Here is a 9928-nt window from a genome sequence, read left to right as displayed (position 1 = left end):
TAGGATGTTTGGAGATTCTAGTTATAACAAGAGCTTGCAGAACACTTGCATGAAGTAATGACAAGGAACAGAATTTATTTGGTCACGACCCACTTGACATTCAACGTATTGACCTTAAATTAATAATTATGGGTCATTTTATTTTTAAATTCTTAAATGACCTCCGTATCAAATGTGATCTAGACCAAAACATAATCTAGTTTTCTGGCAAAAACATTCTATTGTCAATGAGATCTTGAAAATCAATAGGCGTCATCTGCTGGCCATGACAAATCTCTTGATCTCATGATCCGACGCCCAAGCGTTCTCCAGTTATCATCTGGAAACCGATTGGTCCAACATCCATCATCAAACAATAATACTTACATTTACCCATCCTTAATTAATTTTCAAATACTACATGCCCATGTCGTTGGAAACTGTTTTCATAGTTCTGGTTCCTGTGACCTTAACTTTTGATCAAGTGATTCAAAAATCAATATGGATAATCTACTCTATATGACCAATCATCCTATGAAGTTTCAACGTTCTGGGTCAAGTGGTTCTTAAGTTATTGATCAGAAACGGGTTTCCATGTTCAGGCCCGTGACCTTGACAGGTGATTTTTTTTCAAATGAGATCTCATCTTGGTAAAAGCAGGCTATGAATAAATTAAACATACAATACATAGATAAAAGACACTTCAGAATAGTTCTTAAACTAAAAGCAACCATAAAAGAATACTTACAATGAAATTAAATGTTTCATTCAATTTCAAAACAACCAAAACAACTATACTGTCTCCTCCAGTATCAGCACACATCATGATCTTCAGGTTGCATTCAGTCATTTTTCAGCTGTAGACCGCCTCGGTAGCCTAGTACGTGGTAGAGCGTCCGCTTCAAGTGCGGGAGGTCATGGGTTCGATCCCCGGCCGTATCATACCAAAGACGTAAAAAAGGTATTAGTAGCTTCCTCGCTTGGCGTTCAGCATTAAGAGGATAGTGCTAGGACTGGTCAGCCCGGTGTTAGTATAAAATGACTGGGTGGGGTATCATGCCACGTGTCTAGGGCGTGATATTCCAGTGAGGCAGTACTATAAAGTTGGGCATTGTGCATATGTTCGTGTTTTCGGGAAGCAGGTACGAATATTTGCTCCCTCCGTTACGGCTGCAATTATTTTTTAAATATTATGAAAGGATCGTATCTTTCTCTATAATAAATAAGATAACACATATTCTTAGCCAGGACCCTGGGTAACAAAATGTCGCTCCGTTATCGAAATTTAGTGCCCGGCAGGTAATACAAAAGATACTGATTGTTCCAAGTTACTAAAACCCTGTATTTTGAGAAATTATTGATTATTATACAGTACCGAATTGCGAAATCGATATTTTTTCAAGATGGCATCCAATATGTAATAGTTATAGTATGTGTGAGAGTGTGTTACCAGGATATATCAGAGCTAGGGGTACATCGAGGGTATTTTTCTCTGCACATATCGTCGAGGCCGGTAGGCCGAGACAGATATGTGCAGAGAAAAATACCGAGATGTACCCCTAGCTCTGATATATCCTCGTAACACACGAGCATTACATATTATAACTGTTTTATCGCATAGTTTTATCATTAAAATTTATATATTATTTTCATTTAAATTTGTTTATTATTATTTTTACTCTTTTGATTCCCTTTCTGCGCCTCGCTGACTGAAACACTAAAACTTCTGTTTTAGAAAATGTGTTCCCCAGATAAAAGTATCCAACAGATTTCTGCACTGGTTTTAAATCTTTGCATTTCATTGGCCAAATATATTGTAAAACTTGTTGTTTTGTTTGTAAAAAAAAAATCAAATTGAGAAATCTGAGAATTTCATATATTTCATGTATTTCTGAATTTGGCGATAACTATCGAGTTTTTAAAATATTCTAGTTTATTTATTCTTTTACTTTATAAATGTAATTGTTTGCGATAATTCTTTCTCTGTGAACTGTAAATTGGAGCTAAAATCATCTTTTCTTTGAAAGGAAAAAATTATACTCCCTTGATAGGACCTCAATAGAGAAAAAGTGTTGCGATATATATCGGAACAGTTTTACTGTGCTGATATATATCGCTACAGTTGTTTTCTAATGAAACTCTATAGAGATTTCTGTGTTGATATATATCGTGACAGTTTTGTAAAATATCAGCACAGATTTTGTAGTATTAATGTGTTACCATGTTTAACATACTGCAAAGATCAAAGGAAAACTGCCGCACTATGCGATAAGGCGGCGATACATTTCTTCGCTGGTTTTTGTCTTTGCATTGAGATTGCGGGAGTCGGAATTAAGATTTTAATATATGTTTTCACAAACTGATAGTTAAAAGACTAAATATTTTCACAGAAAACAATGTAAGAGTGTATAGTGTATAAATGTCACATTTAACTGTCAAATAAAGGAGAAAAATGCATTTTTAAAAAGTTGACAGGCAAATATTTACAACATGTATACGTAGCAGCAAGATTGTAAAAATAATTAGTTTTGAAACACTGTCCGCTAAATTATTCCATCTTTGGCATCGTACACGACTCGTGCACACGACCTCAGTATTTCACGCTAATTGTGTATATGTTTTTGGATTAGATAAAGCGTTATTTTGATGATTTCTTTCAAATCAGATGTAGCTTCTTCTTTTCTCTTTTTTTTTAAAATGAATTACATCAAACTGTTAATTAGTTCACTGATATTCGGATACACCTATCCGAAATGTTAATGCTGACATTCTTGCGTAGGATAGATGCAGTATTGTGCTGTGCTTTCAGTTTAAGTATAATATTTCTATATATACATTTTAAATACATTAATTAAAATCTGTAAAAAGATCCTTTGGAAGCAAAGAATGCAACTAAGAAGAATAATAGCAGACTCGGTTTAACTGAATCAGTTCATCAGAGTGACTGACATGTGCAACACCTCTCTAGCACCGGCTTAATTGGAACTCTATTACACACATGTTGAATGGACTCCATGATCCCAAAGGACCAGAAAATATAACAACACTGAATCCAAGTACGGATAATCGTGCAGCATGGTACTTAAAGATCCATTACTAAGGGAAAGTGAGTAGGCAATTTTTTTCATAGCCAGTGCATAGACTTCTGCAAGACACTAAATAATGAAGGTTGGCAGGTCAAAATTTACAGAAGGTCTTTGGAACTCAAAGAAATGTATGTGTATTATGTTGAAATTTCAATGAATCGACAGAATGACCCCCCAGGTCTTTTTAACTTTCTTCATACTTCATAGAAAAATAATTGTACATATACTGCGATTTATTTCGGATTTCTACATACAAACTTTCATTTTCCAATAAAATGAAATAGTTTCTGTGCTTTTTAAAAGAAATTAAAATGTTCACTTTCCTTAGTATTGGACCTTTAAAGAAATATGTGTGCCTAACTGAAATGAAACGACCCGCTTTAAGCAAAACTGCCTCTTATCTAAAGCGGCTAAAAACTATATAGTTGCCAATTCTTGGGATGTTGCACATTTCCATTTTTTTTTCTCATAAACAAATTAAATCAAATACAGTCTGTTTTTGTTTTGCTGGGGTAGAGTTGTAATAATTGCATGGTGGTATATATAGCTTGTTAGTAACCATTTTCCATAAAATCAAATTTGAAAGTAAAGAGAAGACTTTGTTCACAATTGTTTTAGCCCTTTTATTAAATTGTGATATTTCAAAGTAAATGAAATAAAGCAGTTTGGTTGGAAAAGTCGCTTAGGTTGTGTTATTTGCTTCTGATATGTTTGAATGTGGATTTGATAACCTATGCATGCAACATTGAAAGGGATATTAACCGTTCCAGCCCTAAATAAAGCTGAAATCACAGTAGAAACAGTAGAATGTACAGAACTTCCTTTTGGTACCAGCAATGTAATATTGTTTTTCATCCATGGTTCTCCTTAGTGAAATGAAACCTCAAAAACAGATTTTATTTTAAATCTAAATCCAATGCAATATCCCTCAAGCTATCCCAAACTACTCCTAACCCAAGGATATCAAATGTCATTAAGCGCAATTAGCCTCATTAAAGTACCATGAATTCGTGAATAATTCAAACAGATATAAGCAAGTGGTTTCTAAACAACATCTCATGCTATCTGGATGATATACTTAATTTTTTTACAGTAATCCTTGCTTTTCCACTTCCTACAACAACCCCACCCCTTTTGGCCACAAAGTCTAAATTATCACAGATGAAAACTGTTAATAAAGATTAAAAAGTTTATTTTTGATAGAGGCTATGTGTAATCTGTACACTGAAGAAAGGGAGAATTTTGGAATGCCAAAATCATTCGGGAGAAACATGTTATTCCCATCTATCAGCGGTTCTTCGTCGACATTGTAAACCTCTGGTGTGCGAAAATGTGAAAGGTTGGCCTCCTAACTACATCCCACTACCTCTCTCCTTTTTAGCCACAAAGTCGAAGTTATCACAGATGAAAACAGTTAATAAAGGTTAAAAAGTATATTTCTGATAGAGGCTACATATAAACTGTATAATCTGTACATGGAAGAAAGTTCGCCAAAATTATTTGAGAGAAACATCTGTGAAAGCTTATTCTCATCTATTAGCGGTTCATCATCGACTCTGTAGACCTCTGGTATGCAAAAATGTGAAAGGTTGGCCTCCTTACTACACCCTACTACCTCCTCCCCTTCCCCCGGCTCCCTACTTTCTCAAGTTTGAAAATCGCTCCTACGCGAATATAATGTGGTATATATTTCTAAATTAGATTTGCTTAAACGCGGCGCCATGTTGAAGAATTGGATGAAATTACTAAATATATTTCAATTAACTCCTTCAGTACCATTTTCACACTTCATGTAAATACTTTGCTGTTTACTATCATATTAACGATTTATCCAAAAAAAATAATATCGAAATACTTTCTAACAAGGATTCAATCAGGGCTGTTATATTTCGATCTTCTCAGATCGTTCAGCACGACTTTTATGTCGTGTTATTGGTACTGTTTATTTTCTCAGCATCACCATTTCGGCCTGGCTGGTTCCAATACTCCTGCTTTCATAGCCTTGGGTATTGTATAATCACCCCTTGGATATGATGCCTGCTTTTTAATTTTGTCTTTTGACAGTTCCTGTGATATGCAGGCTCCATAACCTGAGATCCCCTTTCTAAATTCCAGTTTGTTTAGTTCTGCCCATTGTTTTCTCGTTTAGGGCAAACCCATTACTTTATCTGGGGACCAAACGCCGCTCTTCGTGGAATTACACGCCTCAACATGTGTATCATTGAAGGTTCCATGTTCACCGCCGTTTGAATACATCTGCGGATGTCTCTAAATTGCTTTTGGTACTTTTAGCATGTGTAAATGTTGAGTTTTGCTCAAACCGGGGCTAGAGGGCGTGGACGGTAGCATGCATTTCCACTACCGTCCATGAACAGGCTCAATCAAACCGAGCCTGCAACATTTTCGTTTTTTGTTGTGTTGAGCGACCTGTGGAGTTTTCACTTTTTCTATTTATTGCAGAATTGAATTGTTGATCAGTGCCATTCCAAACAAGATCACAGAGGCACAAGGAAAAGAAGACAACTTATGCAACTAAAGAATAAAAGAAAATACCCACGGATATGTCTGGAACAATTTCAGTATTGGTTTCAGACATGGCTCAGAGTTGTTTGTCAAATGATGGATATTCAATTTTTAGGGCCATGACTTGTGACAACAAAGAATTATTCTTTTCAATTTAAGACGGTATAAAACACATTATATTTTTTCGCTTTAAAAGTTTATATCTTATTTATTTTATTTATAAAGTAAACTGTTCTCTGCAAGTAACTGCGAACATTCTCACATGAAGCGGAGGTGGAGTGCGAATGATTTCAGGATTCAATCAGGGCTGTTATATTTCGATCTTCTCAGATCGTTCAGCACGACTTTTATGTCGTGTTATTGGTACTGTTTATTTCTCAGTATCACCATTTCGGCCTGGCTGGTTCCAATACTCCTGCTTTCATAGCCTTGGGTATTGTATAATCACCTCTTGGATATAATGCCTGCTTTTTAATTTTGTCTTTTGACAGTTCCTGTGATATGCAGGCTCCATAACCTGAGATCCCCTTTCTAAATTCCAGTTTGTTTAGTTCTGCCCATTGTTTTCTCGTTTAGGGCAAACCCATTACTTTATCTGGGGACCAAACGCCGCTCTTCGTGGAATTACACTCCTCAACATGTGTATCATTGAAGGTTCCATGTTCACCGCCGTTTGAATACATCTGCGGATGTCTCTAAATTGCTTTTGGTACTTTTAGCATGTGTAAATGTTGAGTTTTGCTCAACCCGGGGCTAGAGGGCGTGGACGGTAGCATGCATTTCCACTACCGTCCATGAACAGGCTCAATCAAACCGAGCCTGCAACATTTTCGTTTTTGTCCTGTTGAGCGATCTGTGAAGTTTCCACTTTTTCTATTCATTGCAGAATTGAATTGTTGATCAGTGCCATCCCAAACAAGATCACAGAGGCACAAGGAAAAGAAGACAACTTATGCAACTAAAGAATAAAAGAAAATACCCACGGATATGTCTGGAACAATTTCAGTATTGGTTTCAGACATGGCTCAGGGTTGTTTGTCAAATGATGGATATTCAATTTTTAGGGCCATGACTTGTGACAACAAAATTATTCTTTCAATTTAAGACGTATAAAACACATATATTTTTCGCTTTAAAAGTATATCTTATTTATTTTCTTATAAAGTAAACTTTTCTGCAAGTAACTGCGAACATTCTCACATGAAGCGGAGGTGGAGTGCGAATGATTTCAGGATTCAATCAGGGCTGTTATATTTCGATCTTCTCAGATCGTTCAGCACGACTTTTATGTCGTGTTATTGGTACTGTTTATTTTCTCAACATCACCATTTCGGCCTGGCTGGTTCCAATACTCCTGCTTTCATAGCCTTGGGTATTGTATAATCACCTCTTGGATATGATGCCTGCTTTTTAATTTTGTCTTTTGACAGTTCCTGTGATATGCAGGCTCCATAACCTGAGATCCCCTTTCTAAATTCAAGTTTGTTTAGTTCTGCCCATTGTTTTCTCGTTTAGGGCAAACCCATTACTTTATCTGGGGACCAAACGCCGCTCTACGTGGAATTACACGCCTCAACATGTGTATCATTGAAGGTTCCATGTTCACCGCCGTTTGAATACATCTGCGGATGTCTCTAAATTGCTTTTGGTACTTTTAGCATGTGTAAATGTTGAGTTCTGCTCAACCCGGGGCTAGAGGGCGTGGACGGTAGCATGCATTTCCACTACCGTCCATGAAAAGCCTCAGTCAAACCGAGCCTGCAACATTTTCGTTTTTGTCCTGTTGAGCGACCTGTGAAGTTTCCACTTTTTCTATTTTATCACGATGGTAATTACAAACATGATCATTTTTCTTCTGTATTTTAGTTATTGCTAACATTGATTTCTTTTATAAAAATCTATAACTTATACATTGCTTACAAAAGATGTGGGTATATATTGTTTTTATCATATTTATGCATTAATTAAGCTTAATTGTACCATTGCCATACATATTGCTATCACTATGCTATAATTAGAGTATCCTTATAGAAGACACAGAAGGAAGAAAAAGAAATGTCTTTATAAATTGAATTGTTACACCACACATTGTTGTACATAAATTATTATAACTATATTGATATGGGCCGGTGGCAGAAATTAATAAACTACATTGTCATTGTCATTGTCTGTAAAATGTAGGTACAAATTGTAGACAAAACAGGCATTTACAAACAAAAAAGAAAAACAGGTTGAAAGTAGAAATACAGCCTTCAATGAGTATATTTTGATATGTTAAATTGGGTGAAATTTTGTTCTTGAATGAAAGACTTGATCTTTCATGTCTAGTCAAACCTGTGAACAAAGACCACTCTTCGGAACAAGCAAAAGTGGCCTTTGTTCACAGGTGGTCTTTATTCGGGGGGGGAAGGGTCACTTCTCAGTTAGCCATTACAATGCTGATAAAAAGTATTTTTACAGCTTCTTGCTTTCTTTATGTTCCATGTATTAATTCGGCCGGTGCAAACTTGCAAACATCAATCACGCAGTAATTATTATGTTTGCTATAATGCGAAAGTCGTGAAATTTAGGTGGATTTCAAATATTTTCATGCCGGAACGGTCCAGCTTGGTCGTTATTTGGGGGCAAATATGGCCCTTGGGAATGAATTAGGCCGGTCGCTGGTCGCGGTCGCCAGGTGGTCGCTATTCACGGCCTTTTTATGAGCATTTTTCTACGGGGGGACCAGAGACCGGTCGTTGTCGACAGGTGGTCGCTATTCACGGGTGGTCGCTATCACAAGTTTGACAATGTATGGTTTTAGATAACACACGGAAATAATGTAAGAACTTCTATTCATACATCTTTCTTATGCGACAGTGTGTGTGTGTATAAGCATTTCGGATAGCAATCTCCGAAAATAGTTCAACTAATTTACTGTATGATGTAATATATTATGAAAATCAGGAAAATCAGCAACTGTTTCTTATTTGAATAAAAACAAGAAAAGCATTTTACCTAAAGTAAAATACGTATTGCGCATGGACTTCAGTACTGATATCATCTGTACGATCAAATACGGTGTTTAAAAAGGAATGATTTAGCGTTAAGGAAATTGTAAAATTAGTTCTTTTCACATTCATGTTGTTGCATATACTATGCAAATCAAATATATTTTTATGATATATATGATTCATGCCTATATAAAACTGTTCAATAAACAAAATTATCATGCCAACCTTTAAAATGACTTTTTACAAGTTATTCAACAATTAAATGTAATACTATACAATATATCCATCAATATCTTATTCTATGTATATATTTAGTCATTTGTGCAAAAATATTTTTCAATTCAGGCTTTAGAAACCTGCAGTCCTAATGCAAAGACATCAACCCCCGTAAAGGTGAATCGTCGCCATTTGGACGCCATCTTGAAAAAATACAATTTCGCAATTCGATAAAATATAATTATGAATAGTTTCTCAAAATATAGGGGTTTACCTATTTAAAACAGTCAATATTTTTTGTATTACCCGCTGGGCAATAAATTTCACTTTTTAATAGCCCAAGGCCCTGACTATCTGTTGATTTCATGCAATATATTTTTCCATAAACCCATTTCTATGCTACAAACTTCAACGGATACACGGGTGTCATTTTATCATTCAGTATCGTATCTACGTATCGAAATAGAACGCACGCTGTGATAGTTAGATGTTTTCTGATCATGTCATGTGACCAAAACAAGCTCTTGGTGTTGTTATAATAATAAAATTTCGATAAACTTTTCTAGCCAGAACAACTGTGTTTTAATTTAAAATGTTTACAAAAGACGCAACTTTGTTTTAATACCGATTATAGATCTACGCGGATGGTACTATTTTTATAGGTTATTTATAGTTTATTTCGGTCACATGATGAAGAATTGTTTTGGTCATGTGATCAAAGCAAGCATGCTCATTTTCATACGCTTTGTTTTTGTTATAAAATATAGATTACGACAAATATGTACTTAAGCAATGCATTTTTTGATAAAGTTGAATCTTAGAAGCTTTCTGAAAGTAAAACAGGATTGAATTACGTAAAATTTATAAAGGACATAGAACTATTTGTTCTTCGGTTTCGGATAAGCGTATCGTATGTAAATTTGTGTTACGGTACATCTATGGGCATGCTTCGCTGCGCACAAAAATGAAGTCAGTACACTACGTTTACGATGCAGTCAGTGATCCCCGTTGGCCAAGTGGTTACGGTATTTGTATTATACATTTTCGTCGGAAGTTCGATTCCCAGACCCGTAAAAATATTGTTTTTACAACTGTGTTTAATTTCTTTTTCTTCAATACGATTCATCGAAG

Source organism: Mercenaria mercenaria, chromosome 3, assembly GCF_021730395.1.
Source record: "Mercenaria mercenaria strain notata chromosome 3, MADL_Memer_1, whole genome shotgun sequence".
In the NCBI taxonomy this organism is placed as follows: domain Eukaryota; kingdom Metazoa; phylum Mollusca; class Bivalvia; order Venerida; family Veneridae; genus Mercenaria; species Mercenaria mercenaria.
This window is presented reverse-complemented; position numbering follows the sequence as displayed.